The sequence below is a fragment of the Balaenoptera physalus genome (genome assembly GCF_965194825.1).
Source record: "Balaenoptera physalus genome assembly, chromosome: 1".
Classification (NCBI taxonomy): domain Eukaryota; kingdom Metazoa; phylum Chordata; class Mammalia; order Artiodactyla; family Balaenopteridae; genus Balaenoptera; species Balaenoptera physalus.
In genome coordinates this window covers 30,912,072-30,924,376 of record NC_138882.1, presented here as the reverse complement: position 1 = coordinate 30,924,376, position 12,305 = coordinate 30,912,072, and the positions used below count along the sequence as shown (strand labels likewise).

The 12,305-nt window shown below is 38.4% G+C and overlaps 1 long non-coding RNA gene across 5 annotated transcripts in view; it reads right to left on the bottom strand.

Moving 5' to 3' along the window:
* Positions 1-12,305, bottom strand: part of LOC309665139 — a 324,111-nt gene that overhangs the window by 305,296 nt on the left and 6,510 nt on the right. For all 5 annotated transcript variants that reach the window (XR_014266228.1, XR_014266229.1, XR_014266230.1 and 2 more), the window contains exon 2: positions 937-1,025. This is a non-coding gene — a long non-coding RNA (uncharacterized lncRNA). The remainder of the gene's footprint in view (positions 1-936; positions 1,026-12,305) is intronic.

Sequence of the window (12,305 nt, the reverse complement as noted above, 5' to 3'; positions counted from 1 at the left end):
TGTTGGGTCTTCGTTGTTGCGTGCCGGCTTTCTCTAGTTGCGGCGAGTGCGGGCTACTCTTCTTTGTGGTGCACGGGCTTCTCATTGTGGTGGCTTCTCTCATTGCGGAGCATGGGCTTTATGCATGTGGGCTTCAGTAGTTGTGGCTCCTGGGCTCTAGAGCACAGGTTCAGTCGTTGTAGTACACGGGCTTAGCTGCTCTGTGGCATGTGGGATCTTCCCGGAACAGGGCTCAATCCCATGTCCCCTGCATTGGCAGGCGGATTCTTAACCACTGCTCCACCAGAGAAGCCCTGAACCCTTTTATTATAATTTGTTGTCTTTAAAAATAGTCCTTTCATTTTGTCCAGACTCTTCTTTTCTATATAATTTCCAGTCATTTAATTTAAATGAAATTACTTATTTTCTGCCAGTTTCCTTCCTTTCAGAGAGGAAAGAATATGAATTTTAGGAAGGGACATCAATTTCTTTCAAGTAAGTGTTGGCCTCTAGTGGATCAAAAGTGACAACACACTTTGAGAATAACTGTCTGACATTCTACAGAGAACTATTTTAGGAAAGCAACAAAGCAAATAGATTGAAAGTACAGAAGAAAACAAAGAAAAAAAACTATTTTGCCAAATATCATAAATAAATGCACTGGATGAAACCATATAAAAATATTAGCATTAACTACCTAATAAATTTAAAGCTTAGAAATGTATAAAACATCATAAACAAAATTAAAAGTAAAATAAACTGGAGAAAACTTCAAACATGGCCTACAAATAGAGCAAAATGTACAAGAGGTTTGGAAATCTATCAGAAAAAAACAGGAAACACATAGAAAAATGGGTGAAGGCTATCAATATACACAAGAGAAAACCTAAAAAGCAATGTTCAAATTCATTAGCAATCAGAGAAATGCAAATTAAAACAATAATTTATCACTCTTACTTGTTAGAGTGGACCGTAAGTGTAGAAAGAATGTAGGGATTTCAGAACTCTCATGCACTGCTGGTGGGAATTCATACTGGAAATACCATCTGAAAAGCAATTGGCAGGTTAGTCAAATTTGCTATGACCTAGCAATTCTACTCCTGTGTGTGTATGTTGTGTATGTTTGTGTATGTGTGTGTGTGTCTATATCTCTCTATATATTCCCCCCAAATTCTCACAAGCTTGAAAGCAGTAATAGTATGCAGAGGTATGTTTATTGTGGCATTGTTTACAGTGGCACAGTGGAGATGAAATCTGGGAGACATTACAGTGACCCTCATTGGAGAAGTACCTGGGGAAAATATGGTGAAAGCACCCACCATGGAATAGTTTGCAGCAATAAGAAATAAAGTACAAGATATACACAGAGCAATACAGATGGATTTTTAAAATTGTACTAAGTAAAACTAAGCAACAGAATTAAATGTAATATGTAATACCATTTGATTTATGAAAATACATGCTTACAATAGTACACATTTTATAACAACTTACATAAATGAAAGGATATTCATTGAATATACTAGGAAACTTACCTATGTGTTTCCTAGTAGGAGGGAGGGGGAGTAAAATGGGAATCAGGAGTCAAGATAAAAGGGAGTAAGGCTGGTAATGTACATGAAAAGAGAAGTACCATTAGCTCAACTCTTTTCAGCTAAGGTCCAATATCAAAAAAGAAAACTTTAACAACCTTATAGAAAAAATAGGCAAAGGACATAAAAAGTGAACATACAAAATAAATGCAAATAAGGAAAAAACATATGAGAAACAATGTTCAACTTCTTAGTACCCAAAGAAATAAAATGTAAAACAAAAGTGTGATAACATCTTTCATCTGTCATATAGTCAAAAAAATTTTAATGAAAATATTCTATGTTATTGGGGGAATATTGAAAGAGGTATTCATAAAGAGCTGGTAGTTTAAATTGCTAATGTTTTCCTGAAGGGCAACCTAGCAGTATATATGAAGAACATTAAAGATAAAGATAATCAAACCCTTTAATTCTGCAATTACTCTTCAAGGAATTTATCTTAAGTAGATCACTGGATAAGAGAATAAAGTTATAAATATGTCCACTACTTACAATAAAAGATAACATCTAAGCATCCAGCAATAGACAGAGAGGTAAATCATTGATACAGTCATAATGAAGGAATATATAATATGATGTGTTCAAAGAATTTTTACTGTACAGGAACATGTTCATGAAATAATGATATCTGAGAAACATATAAAATTACAGAATACACTTATATACAGTGCCAGAAAATACATCAAATGTTAACAGCAGTTATCTCTAAATAGTAGTACTACAGTATTACTGAGGATTTTTGTTTTCTTTGCTACACATTTCTGTATTTTCCTAAGGTTACTACAAAAATATATATTTCCAATATAGTTAGAAAATATGCATTGATTTAGGAGGCATGAGGGCATCTTGACTTGCAATGAACAGGTAATCTGAGGAAGGACATGCCATCTGGTCTAAGAAATACCACCTAAGGATGACAGAGAAATTGTCAGGAGCAATCTTATGCTTGCTGATCTTAAGGAGCCAGACCTTTTCAAAGAAACAGTGAAAGAAAAGGTGGGCTTGTGGTCCACCAGGATTCTGACTGCTACATTCAGATCCTTAGAGGAGCTCTGACGTGTAGAGCAAGACAGAAGCAATAGATGATCTGTGTTCCATGCACGTTCAATATCAAAAGGTCACTCAATCTGAGAATTTTTGATGAATAGAGCAAGTGCCCTTTTCAAACATAAGGTGCTTTTATGTCACTAGTTTCCACCCAAAAGGGATCTCCAGGTAGTTCTGATAATTTCTAGGAAGCTATATAGCAGCGTTTCACCAGTATCAGTTACAGATAAACCTGTAAATCCAAAATGTCAGAAAAGTAATTATATCATTTGAAGAGCTACTGAAGATAGGTTTATAAAGATAAAATGGCTTGAGATTAGGGTAATTATATCTGGCTTATACAAACCCAGGTAAGCTTTTGTCAAAAATATTTACAAATTTTACACTGCCTTCCAGGAATGTTGATGCAGAAAACCTAAGTCCATGCCTAATGGAGACAGACTCACAATGGAATATGGTAGGTTCACCATGACTGAGACACTTACTGAGACAAGCCTCAGTAGCTGATGATCTTGTCTCCAGTGAGCAGAAAGGCGTCAGCCTAGAGACCAGCTGGAGGTGGTTTGTGTAGAAAAGGAATCCAACTCCTAAATAACTCTGAGAGTCAATGAACTCAAATTTTAATTTTGGAAAGGTAATTGAGACTATCAGCCGTGGTAATGGGCAAGGGTCCTATCAATGACACTGAATATCATGAAAGTACAACTGGGTAGTGAGCACCTCCGAGATGGAAAAGAGTGATTCCAGAAAGTAGGGGAGGGAAGAGCAAGGATGCTTGGAGGGCAGTGATGTGGAAACAAGCTAGCTACTTTGCCATTGTAAAATGTGATCATCACAAATCAGTAGACTAGAAATGAAAATATATATCATCTTATTACAGACTGAGACCCAAACTTTTACAAAAGTCTATATGTTTTCTAAAGTCATCACATATTTTATTTCTGAAAACTAATCAAGCAGAGCAGTAGTGAACTATAATTATGACCTGGTAAAATTTTTTTGAAAACTAAATGCAACAGATTTTGGAAAACAAGTTTCTATTAATATGAGGAGATGATTCATAATGAAATAGCTGAAAAGAACAGAAGGAAGCTATTCAAAATTCAGAGGAAAAGACAGTGCAAACTTCAGAGCTATAAGTCCCCTTGATATCAGATGGAAGTGAGCAAGATGAAACTCCTGGATACAATGACCAACTCTGAAAATGCACATGGAGCTAAAGACTCAGAGCCTGTAAAACAACACCAAGTCCTAATGATATTTAGCTTTTGCAAGTGTTACCCACATCACTCTTTCAATCACTCATTCTATAAATATTTCATACTTTCCATGTACCAGGTTCTTTGCAATATTTAATATCTTTTGCTTCCTGGTGCTCTGATGTAATTTGTCACAAGTGCAAGAAAGGTTTTTTAAAAGAGTGTGAAAAGCATCTTTCTCAGCTTCTATCCCATATTGGATCCCTCCTTTCTGCCAAGGCAGATTTAATTATTTCATAGTACAATGTTCCTATTTCTGTTGTGGTTCACTTTTATTTCAGGGCAAGCTGGTCTCTTAAGTATCTTAGGCTCAAGGACAGTATTCATCCCTGTATTTGTAGGCCTTAGGAGAATGTCGTATACTCTGTAAGCACTTTATAACTATTTGGTAACATTCAGCACTGCCAGTAGGTCTATGATTCTCTGGGCCTCAGTTTCCTGATTAGTGAAATGGGTAGGGTGATTAAGGACATGTAATGTGACAGTGCTTGGCACAGGCAGGTACTTGTGGTAATGCAGGCCTTCTAGAGCATTCAGCCCCCCTCTTGGTACCAACACTTATTTTTTATTGGAGGAGGTCATCAAGAGAATGTGACTGCTGGTTGACCTGAGAGCTGGACCCTGGCAATCTAAGGCTCCTTACCCCCACCCGTCCCTGGAATGCATGTTCAGCCTACTACTGTCATACTAACTGCTGTTTCAAGGACACAGCCTGGAGACAGTCATGTGCTGCTGAGATCATCTGGACTGCATACGTTACTGAACCCTGTTAAGGCCTCTCAGTAGACTAATATTCTGGCAGGCAGGAGTGGAGGCCACCCAAGACAAGCCTGTTATTAAACCTGCCTCCTACCAATCTGGAGTGGGGAACTCCCGAGGTTGTGAACAAACACCTTTGGGAAATCACGCCTTTACTACTCTTGGGTCATGAGATTTCAATGGTGCTGAGTCTACCTGCCCCTTTCTCCCCAACTCTGATTTTTAAGCTTGAGTATAACCAAAGCCAGATCAATTAGAGCCAATGAACATTTGTTCTGGGTCATCTGCTGAGACAATTGGGAAAAGGCCCCCTTGTTCCATGGGGGTTGCTAAGTGACTTAGATATCAAGCTCTGAGCTGCCAAGACTGCCCACATGCAGAGCCTGCCCATAAACACTCTAAGATTTCCTAAAATGCTATTAATTATGACAGACCATTTTTTTATGTTCCACTAAGAATGAAGAAATGTAAAAAGAAAATGTAAGTTGCATGCTGACTTCAGTGATGTGAAAATGAGAGGAAAAATGTGCACTTTAGAATTGATGAAATATAGTAAAAGCAGCACAGAGGAAAAAGAGATGAAGAGATATACAAAATCTTAATGATATCATTATATTCCTTAGATCCACCCATATCTAAATCCTTAAGCTTACTCCTGAACTATTGAGGTACAAGAAGGTGCTTATTTTGGTAAGGCTGCTGTAACAAAGTACCACAAATCAAGTGGCTTAAACAATAAAAAATTATTGTTTCACAGTTCTGGAGGATAGAAATACAAAATCAAGGTGTCAGCACATTGGTTCCTTCTGAGGACTATGAGAGAAGAACCTGTTCCAGATCTCTTTGCTTGCCTGGTAGATGGCCATTTCCTCCCTGTGTCTCTTCACATTGTTTTCCCTCTGTGCATGTGTCCAAATTCCCCTTTTCATAAGGATAACAGTCACATTAGATTGGGGCACACCCTAATGATCTCATTAAATACTTCTATAATAATCTAATCTCCAAATAAGGTCACATTCTGAAGTACTGGGAGTTAGAGCTTCAACATATCATTTTGGGGGGGGGTTGGGGGGAGACCAAATTCAACCCATAACAGAGGGGATAACTTCATTATAAGAGCTAATGTGAGTTGAGTTTCTATCATTTACAACCAAAAGATTTCTGCTCAGTAAATTTCAATTTCCTTCCCTTAGGTAACCAAATATTCTAAGTCCCAGTAAGTTTCCAGAAATGGGTAATAATATGCATAGGCACAATTTTTATTTAACCAATTCAGTTATTTCTGAATAATTATTTATTCACTTATTTTTATTTTTATTTTTTTGGCTGCGCCACGTGGCACGTGGGATCTTAGTTCCCTGATCAAGGATTGAACCTGTGCCCCCTGCAGTGGAAATGTGGAGTCTTAACCACTGGACTGCCAGGGAAGTCCATTTCTGAATAATTCTTGACGGAAACCAGAGGTTCAGGATGAGGTAGAGCAGGAGGAGACCTGGGCTCTAATTCTGATTCTTCTATTATGAATGGGATTGGCCAAATCAACTACGAAAAGAATAGCAATTTCATTTTAAAGGGAAGTAGCATGAAGTTGTGAAAAGGGCATCAAAGCATAAAATATCTTTTTAGATAAAAGATTCTGACTCTACCACTTATTCAATCAGGTGAGCTCCTGAACAGAGCTGGAGGCCTCCTTCCTCACTTATAAAAAAGAGCAAATTGTAATTGAGTAGGACCCTATGGGGCCTTCCCAGGGCTGACCTTTCCATGTATCCCCTGCTTTAGCTCCTCTCTGAAGTAGCTAGACAATATTATCTGATGCACGTTTGCTGAGTTGTTTTACAGATGTGAAAACCCCCTACCAAATGAAAGAGGTTTGCTACTTGATTGCAATGAGCACATAGCCCCCAGGCCTCCTAGAGCCTAAGGCTTGATAATGTTAACCCCTGTGACACCATCCTGTTACCTCACCATCAACCAATCAGAGAATTGTACACAAGCTGATCACAAACCCTGCGACTCCTCTCCCTCACCTGGCCTTTAAAAATGTTTTGCTGGGCTTCCCTGGTGGCGCAGTGGTTGAGAATCTGCCTGCCAATGCAGGGGACACAGGTTCAAGCCCTGGTTTGGGAAGATCCCACATGCCGCGGAGCAACTAGACCCGTGCGCCACAACTACTGAGCCTGCGCGTCTGGAGCCTGTGCTCCGCAACAAGAGAGGCCACGATAGTGAGAGGCCCGCGCACCGCGATGAAGAGTGGCCCCCGCTTGCCGCAACTAGAGAAAGCCCTCGCACAGAAACGAAGACCCAACACAAACAAAAATAAATAAATAAATAAAATTTAAAATGTTTTGCTGAAATCCTTCGAAGAGTTTGGGGTTTGGAGGGGCATTAGCCCCCCAACCCCATTCTACTCACATGGTCCTGAAATAAATCTTTCTCTGCTCAAAACTCCAACATTTCGGTATTGTTTGGCCTCAGTGTGTGTTGGGCTCATGAACTTGCATTCAGTAACGAAACCTGGACTGTTGCACCGGGTAACTGTGTTCTTGTTTTTTTTTTTTTTTTTTTGGCCGTGCCGCGCGGCATGTGGGATCTTAGTTCCCTGACCAGGGATTGAACCTGTGCCCCCTGCAGTGGACACGCAGAGTCTTAACCGCTGGACCACCAGGGAAGTCCCACACCAGCTAACTGAAGACCTAATGAGGGAAACTCCCTGGCTGTCCAGTGGTTAGGACTCCATGCTTCCACTGCAGGGAGCAAGGATTCAATCCCTGGACAGGGAACTAAGATCCCAAAAGCTGCACGGTGCAGCCAAAAAAAAAAAAAAAAAGACCAAATGAAAACCGTGTGATACCTCTTGGCAAACTATAGATCACTATATACAATTAAGTATTGCGGGCTTTTTTTCACTTAACCAATATTAAGACACTGTATTTGCTTTACATTACCTCATTTAATCTTCACAATTCTACGAACCAGTTTGGTTAGATGTATTATTTGTCCCAGTTTTCAGTGTTGAAAACTGAAAAATAAAGTAACTAAGAAATTTTTCCAAAGTCAGCTAACGAACAGCTAATACTGTGTAGTCCAGATTTTAATCCAAGTAATATATGTCCAGAGTTTAAACTCTTTACCAAGTAAGGTAGTATATAAGGAATAACAGAAGACATCTACACACATATAGATATGTGTGTGTGTATATATATATATATATATATATATATATATATATATATATATATATATATATATATATACACACACACACACACACAAACACACATAAAAGGACAATGGAAAAATTGGCCACAGATGTCTGGTAAAAACATTTTTTAGATTTTAAATGCTGAAATTAAAACATTTATTTATCTTTTGGTTCTGAAAATAGAACAGCTGGCTAAGTGCTCAGTAAGTAGACAAAAATTCATTACTCTTTCATTCTGAGAGCAGCTGCTTCACGTAGAATTTGACTCTCACCACACAAGGACCACTCTTTGCCTTATAATCAGTGTGACTCCTTTGTTCAAGCTGAGTCTTACCGTCTTGAATGTCACCTCATTAAGCAATATGTTACTGTTTTTCTCATTTCATTGATGTATTGATGTCTGTTTCACTGCTCCAGATTATATTTTACTGAGTTTTTCAACAGAAATATCCCTTCTAGCCATCTGGTGAATAAATATCCTCCATCAGCTTACCTTGGAACTATTATTTTGATATCCTGTTACAAGTCACACCTTCCCACTAAAGTCAAAAAAGCAATAACCATTTCATGCCTGTGGTATGACTGATCCCAAGCTCACCAGGAAAGTGGATGGCTTTCTCTGACCTTTTTGCTTTTTGTATTTTTTTTCCCCAAACCAAAAAGTTGAAGTGTTGAGACAAGACAATAATCCTGGGCCATGAAAAAGTTATGGTAACACTGAGAATCATTAAGACATTTGATTGCTGCTCCAATAGCAGGAAGAGGAGCTTCCTCAGTCTGAGCCACTGGGCCCCAAGATGTGTGCTTTATTAAAGATCTCATATAAGAAGGAAGAGTTAGCCTGGTTGTGATCAGAGGCCCTGTCCCACACATTTACTTAGCACTCACCTGGGAATGTATAATAGCTCTGAGGGCCAAGGTCAGAAAAAAAGATCTGTGGATCCAGAAATTTCCAGTTGGAATTGTGTCTACAGTCTTCCTGATTCCACAGCCCCATTATAGCCTGCTCCCAGCTGAAACTGTGTACTGCACCTCCTCTCCTTCATTTCCACTGTTCACTGGGTAATGCCAGTTCATGTAGCTATGTGTCATTGTGAAGAATATAGACTTTTGGAGTGAGGCAGACCTAGATTTGAATCACATTTGATTCACATCATATAGTATTTATGATAAGCTTATTTACTTCTCTGTGCTTCAGTTTTCCCTTTTGTAAATGGGACAATAATAGTTACCTTTCAGAGCTATTCTGAGGATTAAATAAGGTACAACATGCAAAACACAGAACTTTTTAAAAAATTATTTATTTATTTATGGCTGCATTGGGTCTTCATTGCTGCGCACAGGCTTTCTCTAGTTATGGTGAGCAGGGGCTACTCTTTGCTGCGGTGCGAGGGCTTCTCATTGCAGTGGCTTCTCATGTTGCGGAGCATGGGCTCTAGACATGCGGGCTTCAGTAGTTGTGGCTCAAGCGTTCAGTAGTTTTGGTGCACGGGCTTAGTTACTCCGCGGCATATGGGATCTTCCCGGACCAGGGCTCGAACCTATGTCCCCTGCATTGGCAGGCAGATTCTTAACCACTGTGCCACCAGGGAAGTCCCAAAACACAGTACATGCTAAATAAAAGTTCCTTTCCTTTCTTCTTCACAAATCATCTCAAAAATGAAACTAAAATAATTCTGAAGGGGATCAGTAAATTGATAACTTTGAACATGTTAACCTGATATCTCTCTATTTCTCTATGGATAAATACATACAGTAGCCATTGAAAGGTAGTGATTAAAAGCACATAGTCTATAGCTAAACTACCTTGAGTTCAGATCACTTTGTAGTTCACTTGTCTCATCTGTAAAATGGGGATAATAAATTTACCAACCTCACAGTATTGTTATGAGTGTTAAACAAGCCAAGCAGGTAAAATATACAACAAACCTGAAACATACTGTTTGCTAAGTGTTATAATTCAGGACTCTTATAGTAAAACTTATAATTTATACAGATTAAGATAGAGATTTCCTGTTTATTCTAATATTTCAATCCCTTAAAAGAGAGCTCTGCCAAATACCTATGCCAGTTTCTCTAAAATGCGTATTTTGGGACCAACTATATTATTTTTTAGAGGTGTCATTTTGTGTAAATGCACTACATGGGTTTTTGCAAAGGAAAAAAAAAAGGCTGTTTAAAAATCGTTTTTCCTTCATAGTAGGGAATAAAAACCTACATCTATTCTTTTTGCATCTGATGTCCTAGATTATTCAAATAATATTCATGTTGACAACCTTTTGATTGTTTGACAGTCAAGTAACTTTGCAAATAGCTTTATTACCCAAAGTTCTAAAAATATCAGTGACTACTTTCAGATACAGGCTAGTAGATAATTTCTTTTTTTAAAATATTTATTTATTTATTTGGTTGTGCCGGGCGGGCTCACTAGTTGTGGCTCGCAGGCTCCTAGTTGCGGCATGTGGGCTCCTTAGTTGTGGCATGCAGGCTCCTTAGTTATGGCATGTGAACTCTTAGTTGTGGCATGCATGTGGGATCTAGTTCCCTAACCAGCGATCGAACCTGGGACCCCTGCACTGGGAGCGGGGAGTCCTAACCACTGTGCCACCAGGGAAGTCCCTAGTAAATAATTTCAATATTCATTCATTCAACCAGAATTTACTGAGAATCTACTCTGTGCCAGGTAGTGTTATAGAATACAGATGTTACCGAACTCAGGTTTGGCTGCTTGCTGCTCGAAAATCAATGTCCAAGAGGCAAGTGTTGGTAGAATGGAAAGTTGCTTTTAATCAGAAAAGCTGGCAATATGGGGAGGAGGCAGACTCATGTCCCCCAAAACCAACTCTGAAGATTCTGCTTGGCCACGAAAGTTTTTAAAGGGAAAAGGGGAAGTAATCTCAGTTAATCACAGACATAGGGGGTCATACTTGTAGCCATCTCCTACTGTGTGGAAGCTTGTTGACTTGTGATCTTTCTATAAATGCTACCTCATTCACACAGTTTGTTTGCAAGATTACTGAAGGGGAAGGTAGGGGAGTGATCTGGTCATCTATTAGTTATTTATTCTTCATTTTTACTTCTTTGATCTATGGAAAGAACCAACAGGTTAAGCAACATATCGTGTGATCAAAAGATCTGAAAGGTGTGCTTAGGCTGGACATGAGTAGAGCATGGGGGTGCCCAGCTTAAGATTAGTTACAGTATAGCTTTGCTAAAGTGGCAAGAAAAAAGGGGTCTCCTGCTGAGGGTGATTTCCTGCAAAGAGCTGCTTACACAGACAAAAATCTCTGCCCTTGTAGAGCTCTCATTACAGTGGGGAGGGAGAGGGCCAGTGAACAAATAGATTACTAAAATATATAATATTCCAAATTATGGAAGGTAACATGGAGAAAAAAAAAGTCAGAGAAAGGAAAATTGGGTGACCCAGGGTAGGCAGAGGAATTACAATTTAATGGTTAGAGAATGCCTCACTGAGAGGGAACCTTTTCAGCAAAGGCCTGAGAGAAGTGGAGCAGGTCATGTGGATATCTAGTGGAAGAACATTCTAGGAAGAAGGAATAGCACATGCAAAGGCCTACAGGTGGGTGTGTACCTGGAATGTTCAAGGAATGACAAGGAAACTAGTGTGGCTAAGTAGAGTAAGCAGAACCAAGAACAGCAGGAATTGAAGTCACAAGAATGCCCATAGAAGCGTTACTAATAATAGTCCAAACCTGAAGACAACTCAGATATCTATTAGTAGTAGAATGGATAAATTACATTTATATAATGGAATTGCACATAGAAACAGAAAAGAAAAAAGACTATAGGTTCTTTCAATAATATGGATGAATCGCAAACACAGTATTAGGCAAAAAAAGGCCAAAGCTAAAGAAGAAAACTGCATGATTTCACTTACATAAACTTTACAAAAAAGGCAAAATTAGTTCATACAGTTAGAAAAAAGATTACAGTTGCCTTTGAGGAGAACAGAGATATTTGTTATTGGAAAGGGGATACAAAGGGTCTTTTGGGAGGGTTGAGTGGTGGTAATATGTATATTCATTTTGTGGTAATTTGCTTAGCATTTGCGAACCTCTCTGTACATATGTTATACAAAAAATTTTAAAAAGAAAAATATACAGTAATGAATGGAAGAATATGATATAGCAAGTACACATAATTCTTTCAAGAAATTTTACAAGGGGAGCTGAGAAATGGGACAACAGCCAAAGGGTAATTTTAAAGAAGAGAGAAATGACTGTTTTGGAAACTCCCATATTTGCCATAAATATGAAACACCTGTCCTATTATTTACTTAGTAGGTTTTCTTTACATTGACTCATATTTAATGTAAATTTATTTAAAAAGCAAATTTCATCTTAACATTATAAGAATCACTTGACATAATAAAAGTAACTGTAAAAATACAATGAAAAAGCCATTCAGTTAAAATAATCTAAAAATGTAAAAACAATTAAGTGT